Below are 10,416 nucleotides of genomic sequence, written 5' to 3'. Positions count from 1 at the left end.
AATTACATTGAGAATCAGAGAATTTCTTCGTAGACATATTTCAAAGTTTTCATATGAATGATACTTCTAACCCATATCCAGGATCTTGGTATATTATTGCCTAATTGAAAAATACTCTCTAATTCTAGTAGTTCTCATTTCTCATATCTGTGAGGTAATGAGTATTTATGTTCTCGGAATCATCAAACCAGAATAGCACATCCCTCCTACTTATTGCAGTTCATAAAATCCACATACCATCACAATCACATCTTTTAAAGCCCACTCATCCCTCCAAGGTACTCAAAAGCTTTGAGTCACTGGAAGGAACGGACCATACAGTGAGGATGGTGAAAGACTGATTTACCTTAAGCACAGAAGAAATGCAAATTAAAAGAAAAATCACCAGATATGCACTATCCTATGTACCTGGATATAGAGTTGAGCAGTACATCTGATTAAAAAAAATTAATTTCACTGTGCTGCACCCAGCTCTGTCAGAGGTGTTTAAAGCAATGTATTTATTTGACAATTTGAGCATGTATTTTCAAATTAGCTTTTACTCAACCTGTAGTATGTATTTTTCACCTGTATATGTAAAATAAAATTTATATTTAGAATAATTGAGAAATATTTTACTTTAGGTAAATAAAAATTTATTTCCAGGTAAAAAGAAAGATTAACAAAGATTGATAAGCACTGAATTTTTATGAATTATAATGTACAAGGTGTGGAAACTTCCTTTGAAAGTGTTTTGCGTTTAAAAAAAAGTTGATGTCGCACCCTGTATATTGTTCATAAACCAGGGATTAGATTGTTGCTATGGTACAACAATCTTGTTATCGATGGAGGAAAGTAATAACTAGTTGCATAAGTTGAAATTTAAGTCCATAAGATCCAAATAGTATACATTTAAAATGGTTCTAAAATGAATGAAAAACAGAGTATCATCTAATCAGAGGAATGAGTAATCTGAGATTGGGATAATTAATATCAAGTTCTTAAGAAGTGACAATGAAATGAGTGGATGGAATAAAGTAAATGTTGAAGAGGAGAATAGGAAACAGCTGGGAGGATTCAATTCTAATTGTAAGAAGTTATAAAGTTCAAAAGCAATTCTATCTTCAGTAGAAGGGGGCAAGGATATTCTTTCAAAAGTGAAGAGCAAAACAGCAGCAAAAGTAATATTTTGTTATTAATAGTGACAAGTATAGTTGAAAGAAAATGAAGTAGAAAGTGCTTGGTTTGAATCAAAAGAAGGGTGACAAATGGCAAGTCGCAGGGGGAAATTTAATTCTTTTATGCAGGTTAGGATTGGAAATGACCAATAACCAATAAGGATGTAAAAAGATGATGTTGGTTAATGTTCTTTAGCTCAAAGATGCATTTCAATAAATTCCAAAGTTAATAGAGCATGAATAATTTAATAGAAGAGACAATTAAGTCCAAAGTTTCAAAAAATAAAATCTTAAGTCCATGTTTTTCGCAAAAAGGGAAGTTAAAATTTACTAAGTCCATAAGGAAGCCAGCTTGAGAAAGGGAGACATAAAAATAGTATTTTTTTTTATTATTAGGTAATCTACTGGTTAAGGTAGGTTTTTGGATGGACATAATTACTAATTAAATAATTTGTGACCCCTAGCAAAACACAACATCCTACTTTACATCAGGTCCCTCTTCAGCTCTGAGTACTTTCTTCCTCCCTTCATCCCGTCCAATATCCTTATCCTGTTCCTTCCCTTTCCTCGTTTACCTAACATTCTCCCCTCAATTACAGTCTTCAACATCCCGCTGCCAGTCAATACCCCCTTCAGCCACTTTTCCTGCCTCCATAGGATTACTCCCAACAAACCCCTCTCTTCGCCCACCATACCAAGTACTTCCTCCTTTGTTTTCTTCTCTGTCCATTTCACCTTCTCCATTCTTCTCCACACCCACATTTCAAAAGCCTCCAATCTACGTCTATCCTCCTGCTTCAATGACCACGTTTCCACACCGTACATAGCTACGCTCCATATCAAAGTTTTTACGAGTCTTTTCTTAACATTCTTACTCAACGTCCCTGTCATCAACTCCCTCCTCCTTGTGAAAGCCTCTTTGCCTAGCGCAATTCTTCTCCTTACGTCCCTACTACTTTGACCATGTTGGTCCAAAACACTACTGAGATACGTAAACTGTTCTACCTGCTTTAGTTTTTTCTCTCCTATTCTAATGTTAAGCTTAGCCTTTTTCTTTCTAGAAAATCGCATAACCTTTGTTTTATTAATATTGATTATCATCCCATGCCTGTCGCACTGAATTTCCAATTCACTAAGCAATGCTTGCAGCCCCTTGGCTGACTGACAAACTAAAGCTTAGTCATCAGCAAACCTAACTGATTTTACCAATTCCCCGCCCACTTTCATTCCTACCTCCACTTCTTCCCATGCCTCTTTGATCATTTCCTCTGCATACAGGTTGAACAGCAACGGTGATAATGGGCAACCCTGCCTTACACATCTTCCTAACACTGCCCAACAGGACTCGCCGTTCCCCACTCGCACCTGAGCAGTCTGAGACATGTACAGATTGCGGATTAGTCTCCTTTCCCTCCAATCTATTCCTATTTTCTGCAGAATACTCATTAGTTTTTCCCAATTCACTCTATCAAACGCTTTTTCGAAATCTACAAAACAGGCAAATACCTCCTGGTTGTGTTCTATATTCCTCTCGATTAATAATCTCATTACTGCAATGGCATCATGAGTACCTCTCCCCTTCCTAAACCCAAACTGATCATCCCCTAAGTAATCATTTGCCCTAATCTCTATTCTTTTGCTTATGATCCTAAGAACAACTTTAGCTGCATGGGATATCAAACTTATAGTCCTGTAGTCCTCACATGATGTAGCCTTTACCTTTTTCGGAATAGGAACTAAAACTGATCTCACAAAGTCTTCCGGCCAGATTCCTTCCTCATAAATATTACGGATCAGCCCATATAGCCACTTCCTCCCAAATTTTCCTAAGCATTTTAAAAGTTCCACGGGAATGTTATCCACCCCCATGGCCTTATTTAGTTTCATCTCCCTTAATGCCCTTTCTATCTCATTGTCTAGTATGCCTAGACCTAAGCTATCTGCCTCTACGTCATGTTCCTTTTCTATGTCTAACTTAGTTGGTCTAAGCTCTTTACTATACAGTTCTTATATATACTCCTTCCATCTCTCTTGGATCTTTCCTGCGTCAACATTACCTTACCCGCCTTATCTCTAACTGTTAGCATAGGTATTCCTTTCTTACTTCCCGATAACTATTTAACTTTGCTGTACAGCGCACCGATTTCACCCTTCCTCTGCGAGACTTTCCATATCCTTGTATTGCGTCTTCCACCATGCTTCTTTTGCTTTATATGTTGCCTGCCTCAATTTATTGTTTAATTCTTTGCACTTCGTGATGGAAAGGAAACAAACCATGCAAATTTCACTTGAATAGAGATTTATTCACGACCCGGGTTTCAAACACTTAATTTCATCTTCAGGTGAGTGTTTGAAACCCGGGTCGTGAATAAATCTCTATTCAAGTGAAATTTGCATAGTTTGTTTCCTTTCCATCATGGATAAATTTCACAGGGTTAACCCTAATACCGTTCGGTTTGTTAGTTCTTTGCACTTCATTTTGCCTAATTCTGTATTTACATTCTTCCATTTTCGCTGCTCATCCATCTTTGTAATCATCTCATCCGTGATCCATGGTTTCCTAGTCCTTTTAGTGTTAACGGTTCCAATAGTGTCTTTTGTGGCTTTAGACAACCCTTTCTTGAAACTTTCCCATTTTTCTTCGATAGTACTTAGCTCTTTACCATCCTCCATGATTTCCTCTACCGCCTGTTTGTATTCCTTCCTTTTCAAACCATTTAATGCTTCTACATTCCATTTTCTAACTCGCCGCCCCTGCCTTATCTTTTTGAAATGGACGCTACATTTCATAACAACTATATTGTGGTCAGAGTCCGCATCCGCTCCCGGGAAGCTGTGGGAATTTATCACACTGTTCCTAAACCTGTGTCTAACCAGGATATAATCTAGCTGATACCTTTCTGAGTCACCTGGCATTTTCCATGTATACCTGAGTCTTTTGTGGTGTCTAAACCAAGTGTTGGTGATGACTAACCCCTGTCGCCTGCAGAACTCAACTGCTTTCTCCCCCCAGTCATTCCTCGTGCCTAAACCGTAGTCCCCCACCTCATCACCATCTCTTCCTTCGCCTACCATCGCATTCCAATCCCCCATCACTATCAAATGTTTCCCTGCAGGAACACACGCGATTATGTCCTCTAACTGATCGAATATCCTATCGACCTCTTCTTCCTTACTTATGGTTGCTCGGTGGCATGTATACCTGAATAATAACCAAGTTCGTCGGTTCTGCTTTTGTCTCTACTAGTAGTATTCTATCCGTTACCTGCTCTATGTTGATTACGCTTCTTCCTACCTCTTCATTTAATACTATGGCAACCCCTTGTTGGCTCTCGTCCCCACCGCTGTATATTTTTCTATACTTATCACTCCAGTAATCCCCGCTATCTTTCCATCTCACCTCGCATAGACCTAAAATATCTATATTTCCCCTTCCCATCTCTCGCTTAACATTCTCGAATTTCCCTGTCCTCATCATGTCCTAATATTCCACGTTCCTATTCTAACTAATGTGGTCTTCTTCTCCTGCGTCTTCTGTCCTACCGCATCTGGTTTTCCCTTGCAAGGGTTTCGTGGGATGACGACTGCAGAAGCCTTGCCTCCCACCCTGCTGGGCATGACACACGGCCGATTGGGCTGAGCCCCATAGTTGCCATGACTCATTCTTGAAAATCTCCATGTCTAGTTATATAAACAGGAGAATTGAGGTTCTAAGAGGGAGACAACAATATAATCATAAGCCCAGGGGTTAGAGCAATTTTATTCAAAGTCCTACCGAGAGACTATTGCAGTAATGTTCCAAGTTAGATACTGGGCTGATGGAAGAAAATATGTGAGGCCAGAGAATGATTAGGATAAGAAATGTAAACATATTTTAAGTCCAGGATAGCTGTACGATCAGCTAACAGAGATTGCGATAAAACAAAATGGCAAAAATATTCTAAGTCTAGAAGAGCCATAATCCTAAACCATCCAATTGTGGAGTCCAGAGAATGGGTAGAAATCAGAAATAGCAAAAATGTTCAAATTCAAGTTCAGAATAGCCTTATGGTCATTTTACAGAGGCAGCATTGAAGCAAAATGATAAAAATATTCTAAGTCCAGAAAAGCTCTGTGGTCAGTTTACAGAGGTAGAGAAAAATCACAATTTTTTCAATAAATATTCATTGCATTAAAGCATTAATAACATTTTATCTGAAGGTTTGTTGGATAAAATCACTTCCTACTCATTTGTGTGAATTTTGATTGAGTATATTCGTGAATAAATTCATTAAGAGAAGATTTAAAAATAATTCCCATTATGTACTAGTTCCAAGTCACGAATCAAGCACTAGCACTGGGATCCTTGGGTGGTGGGTGGGCTTGGTAACCTACTCAGCTATATGCCCAAGACGAATGGGTCCCTGAAGGTTACCCCCTACTGTCTAAACATGGGGGAGAGGATGCCAAATTTTTTCTTGACTATTTCAAGGTCGTTCAAAGTTCATCTATACTTCATGGTATCACTGACGCACGCTAACTGGAGTGCTTCCAAGAACTTGATGGGTTGTCTTTGTGGGTTGCCTAATGTTCAAGGATGAGCGAGTTGCCTCAATTACAACCCCACATCCTTGAACTGTAGGCAACTTCCAACACACCCTACAAATTTCTTGGAAGCACTCCAGCAAGTCCTTATACATTAATCAAAAAGGAAATAATGATGGTATCACTATAAATAAATTCAAGATTGCATTAAAATTTATTTAATTTATTTCACTCTTGGCTTGCTTTTAAATACATTAATTTTTAACATGTAACCTGAAAGAGAAAATTATTAATGAACAGTTATTGCTCATTTATTAAACCATTGGCAATAATTCATAAAAATTTCAAGAATGAATAACATACTCATTAAGTAAGTTTCATTACACCCTAGTAACTGAAATCTGATCAATTTTAATTTTCAAATTTGGTCTTTCCGAATATTAAGATAATGAATATGACAATGCATGCATGTAAACATTCATAATGCATGCAGAAAACAAAGTCCATACAGGAAGAGCAAGGCCTTTCTACAAGCGGCACCTGTAGCAATGAGAAACCTTTTTAATTTGACGTTCTTGATATTGCAGGCTCTCTTCCAAAAACAGCTGATGGATATGACATCTCCCATGGGCAGCAGTGGAGTGGAGTTGGCTGCCTTTCCCAATTTCATCTGTAGCCGTCCTCACACCTCACCTTACTGCTGCAGCATTAGAGGGCCTCATGGGTAACTTCCCATCTGCCCACAGTCCCGAGGGGCCTAACAGGTGGTGGTCGAGGAGGAGAGTGCATTGTTGTATTTAGGTCATTCACTTCAAAATAATCTGAATGAGTAATAAGTAATGATATAAATGGAAGAAAAAGACATTTCAGGCTTGAAATTGTTCATAAATGGTATAGAGTATGACATGTTTCTTAATTTAAATTATTGTTAAGTGCATATCATATGATTGTTTTAGTATATGATGACACCGACTTACAATTGTAATATTATTGTGTGCTAATTAAAGGCTTGTGAAATTGAGACTCCTGCTTGTTCCCTGTTTTTATTTCCCAGAGCCCATTGCTAAAGTTTTGTCAGAAATTGCAAGATATGACAAGGAATGAGTGACATGATTTCAGGTGAGAACACTTGCATTAAAATACAGCAATCAAAATATCTTTGATTGAGTGTGTAGATTTTTAAAGTTTTTCTCGGTGTGCTGTGAGAAAAGAAGTTCATACGAGTACATACAGTGAGAGTCAGCATCAGATATGTATACAATATTTTATTTAATGTAAATCATATTATATCTGATGGAATGTTTTCCTAGAGATATGATAATAATTAGGAAGAGATTTCCATTCAAGCAACCATTATGTCAAAGAAACATCTATATAAGTCATAGTTTAAAAATATAGTACCATGCATCATCTTCTTATTCAAAGCAGATAACATTTTTGGAACTGACAGTTGGTATCTACTGAAATTACCATCAGTAAAAAATTCCCAAGTTCCTTCTCCGTTGATAGAATGGAAGGTTAAATAGAATTGGGGCCAGTGTCTTTGTTGCAGTTAAGAACTCTTGCATTAAAAGGGCAGAGATAACTCCAGATTTTGAAAGTGTTTAAAGTTTAACTTAAAAGTCCTCAATCCAAAAGAACTTTTGTATGGGCACATAACAGGCCACCAGATGATAGAGTTAATTCAGAACTAGAAGTGGACAAGAAAATTAAAAGGTTCTCATCCTGAAACAATGGACGACACATAATAATTCATGGAGATTCCAAGGTCCCTTCCATTCATTGAAACACATTTAGTTTTAAAACAGGAAGTAAAGAAAAAGATCCCTGCAAGTTGCTCATACATGCTTTCAAGTTGAACGCCATGCATCACCTTGTTATTTCACCAAGTAGGGGTGATACTACTCACTTGCTGGCAACAAACTTACTCGCGTCTTCGGTATAGGAACTATTAAAAGATATAGTGACCACAGAGCAGTAAATACTAAATTTTCCCCGCATAGATTCTGAAATAAAAAACCTGACTGAAAAATTTACTTGTTTTAGAGAGGGGAATGTAATGGGTTGAGGTTTATGTTCCAGAGTTCATTGGTTAATTTTAAGAAAGATAGTAAATACTGAAATACTGAAGATAGGTGAATTCACTTCCTTGACTGAAGAAGGGATTTTGGATCGTGTTAGATGAATTCAAAGGAAGAGAGAAGCAGAAAATTTAAATGGGTATCCAAAAGCGTTTTGGTCCTGTGTCAGAGAGGTTCAGGGAAATTCTACAGTAAATTAACCCAAAAACAATAAAGGCAAAAGAGTAGTTTGAAATTTAAAAAAGGCCAACCTATTAAGTTCCTTCTTTCAAAGTGTTTTCCCCAGTGCCTAAATGAATGTCTCATGGCTTATCAAATCATTTCTACCAACTGATGCCCAAACTTGAAATTTCAATAAATGGAATGGAACATTTACTGAATAAAGCGAACCCTACAAAATCCTCCACGACCCATCAAATACCAGCTTGCATATTTAAGGAACTAGCCTTGAGAATTATACTGTATCTAGAAACCATATTTTGAAACTTTATAATAATATTGATAATTCATTTGCTAGGAAATTTATTTGCAAATAAAGAATAATTAAAATTTTTGCAATGGAATAAGTTTTCTAGAAAGAAACAAAGGCTTATAACTGGTAGACTTTTTTCTCTAGAATATATAACGTTTCACCAAAGAGAGAGTCTAGAATTTATTCTAAAAACAGAAAAATTTTGGATTTTTTCTGGCCGCACTAGACATTTTTCTATTGATGGAAAAGGAAAGAGAACTCTCATCAATTACAACTGATATAGAGTAAATTAGTAACTGAGCATTGCTTCAATGACTACATTTCACAATGTCACTTATATGTCACTGTGGAGACCAATACTCAAGAGACATGTAAGGGCTCCCATTTTCCTATGAATGCCACCTGATAACCATTTACTACCATAATTGTAAAATACTCCAATGCATCTGATGAGGATCGAGATGGCTGTTGGGAGACTGAGAAACAATGGGATCCTGAAGATGGTGACAAAGGTGAGAATGCTGGGAAAGAGTGGAAGAGGGAGGAAAAGAATTTTTCATTTTGGATGTAATTAAGGGATATATGTAAGTAAAGCATGCAGGGAATTAGCTGCTGCAATACAAAGCATGGTCTTATTATGGAGGCTATTTGGCTACTGTAAGTTATGACTTAGAATAAGGGTAATTTAGTGCTATGGTCAATTAAAAACCAAGCCCTCACCCATTAAAGCACCGCTTACTTTAATTTTATACGCCCATAGATATGGTGTTAGATTTTCCTAAAATTCCAATGGAATCAGACTAGATCGTAAAGACTGGTTTTGTAGCATATGGTTGACATTATTGACTACTTAAGGATGCTATTTGGGACAGTGATGCTTCAGAAGTTTTTCAGGAAGAAATAAACGCCTACTGGGCTAACTCAAGGTTTGAATATTTTTAAAATTATCTGAGGAACTCAAGCAACATACTGATGGATTAAAACCTTCCAATTTTGTCTATAATAGTTGTAAAATATCTTAGTTTCATAAATATTACCAAAATGACCCTAAAGAATACATTTCGGATATGGGCACCATGAAGAGACTCCTAAAGTAAATTTATTTAAACATACTATGCATGCATCCTCCACTTGCTCTACATAACTTTGCCTTTCCGAAAGAAGTAACCACGTATGCCTACAGTATTGAGCATGGTGTGATCTAATATGAAAACGATTTCCTTGAAGGAATGCCTAGAATATTTGTAATTAGAGCATTAAAACTACTTAAGTCATGTTACATAAAGTGCTAAAAGTTTCATTCTTGGTAAATGGATTCATTAAGTAGCAAAACTTTCTCGGAAGAAATATCTGTTGTATCGTTTTAATATATGGAGTCCTATTTAGTGTAGTCACAGCAACAGATCTATCCAAAAAAAAGGAAAGACCATGATTTGCTTAAACTATATAATGCACTGAAGCATAGGATGAAGAAATGTTATTTTTGCGTAAACAATAACTCTTTCGTATGGTTCAAAACACTCTGTTTCTTTTTCTAAGATATTTATAAGCTTGAGTTTATCTTAGTGAAATTATCTTATTGACCTTTCTATCTTATTCATCTCCAACTATGAGACACTGGCACTGGGAGATGAATGAAAGCAATATGAATAGTCATAATACCAAATGAAGTAGTTTTAAGCATGGGGTAAGAGAGTAAGGACACTTACTACGAGGAGAAGTATACTAATTGACCACATTCTAAGACACAAAAGGTCATTGAACCCAATAATGAAAGTAATAAGGGAATAATGATTGAGGATGACCGAGGATGAATTACGAGTGACAATCAATGAAAAGTGTCGGTGCAAATAGCTATGAGGGAATGAAGAAATTTTCTACAAATAGGATGGTTTGAGTGATACTGAAGGCAAACTTTGTGTTGTTAACCCATGGTCAGGGTCTTCCAATCCATATTTAGGAGTGCAGAGGAGGTTACTTCAAGAGCAGTATCATTCTCGGGATAATTTAGCAAAAGCCTTGGAGTTAATTATAGCTCAGAGTGTACTTCAATATTGGAGAAGATAATTGCACTTTATATTTTCCATAACATAAAGCCTTGAAGACTCGATTACATATTCTCTGATGCCACAGAACCTTGTGACTGTGCCAACCAGCACAGAGTTGCTCTGATTTCAGCAAT

The 10,416-nt window shown here is 36.8% G+C and overlaps 1 long non-coding RNA gene across 1 annotated transcript in view; it reads left to right on the top strand.

The window, feature by feature from the left end:
• Positions 1-6,312, top strand: part of LOC139696762 (uncharacterized) — a 35,375-nt gene extending 29,063 nt beyond the window's left edge. The window contains exon 3 of the long non-coding RNA XR_011702653.1: positions 6,269-6,312. This is a non-coding gene — a long non-coding RNA (uncharacterized lncRNA). The remainder of the gene's footprint in view (positions 1-6,268) is intronic.
• Positions 6,313-10,416: the final 4,104 nt, after the last annotated feature.

This window comes from Hetaerina americana, unplaced genomic scaffold (assembly GCF_022747635.1).
Source record: "Hetaerina americana unplaced genomic scaffold, ioHetAmer1.1.p SCAF_7, whole genome shotgun sequence".
Classification (NCBI taxonomy): domain Eukaryota; kingdom Metazoa; phylum Arthropoda; class Insecta; order Odonata; family Calopterygidae; genus Hetaerina; species Hetaerina americana.
Note: the sequence above shows the minus strand (reverse complement) of the source record. Positions and strands in the feature narration are given on the sequence as shown.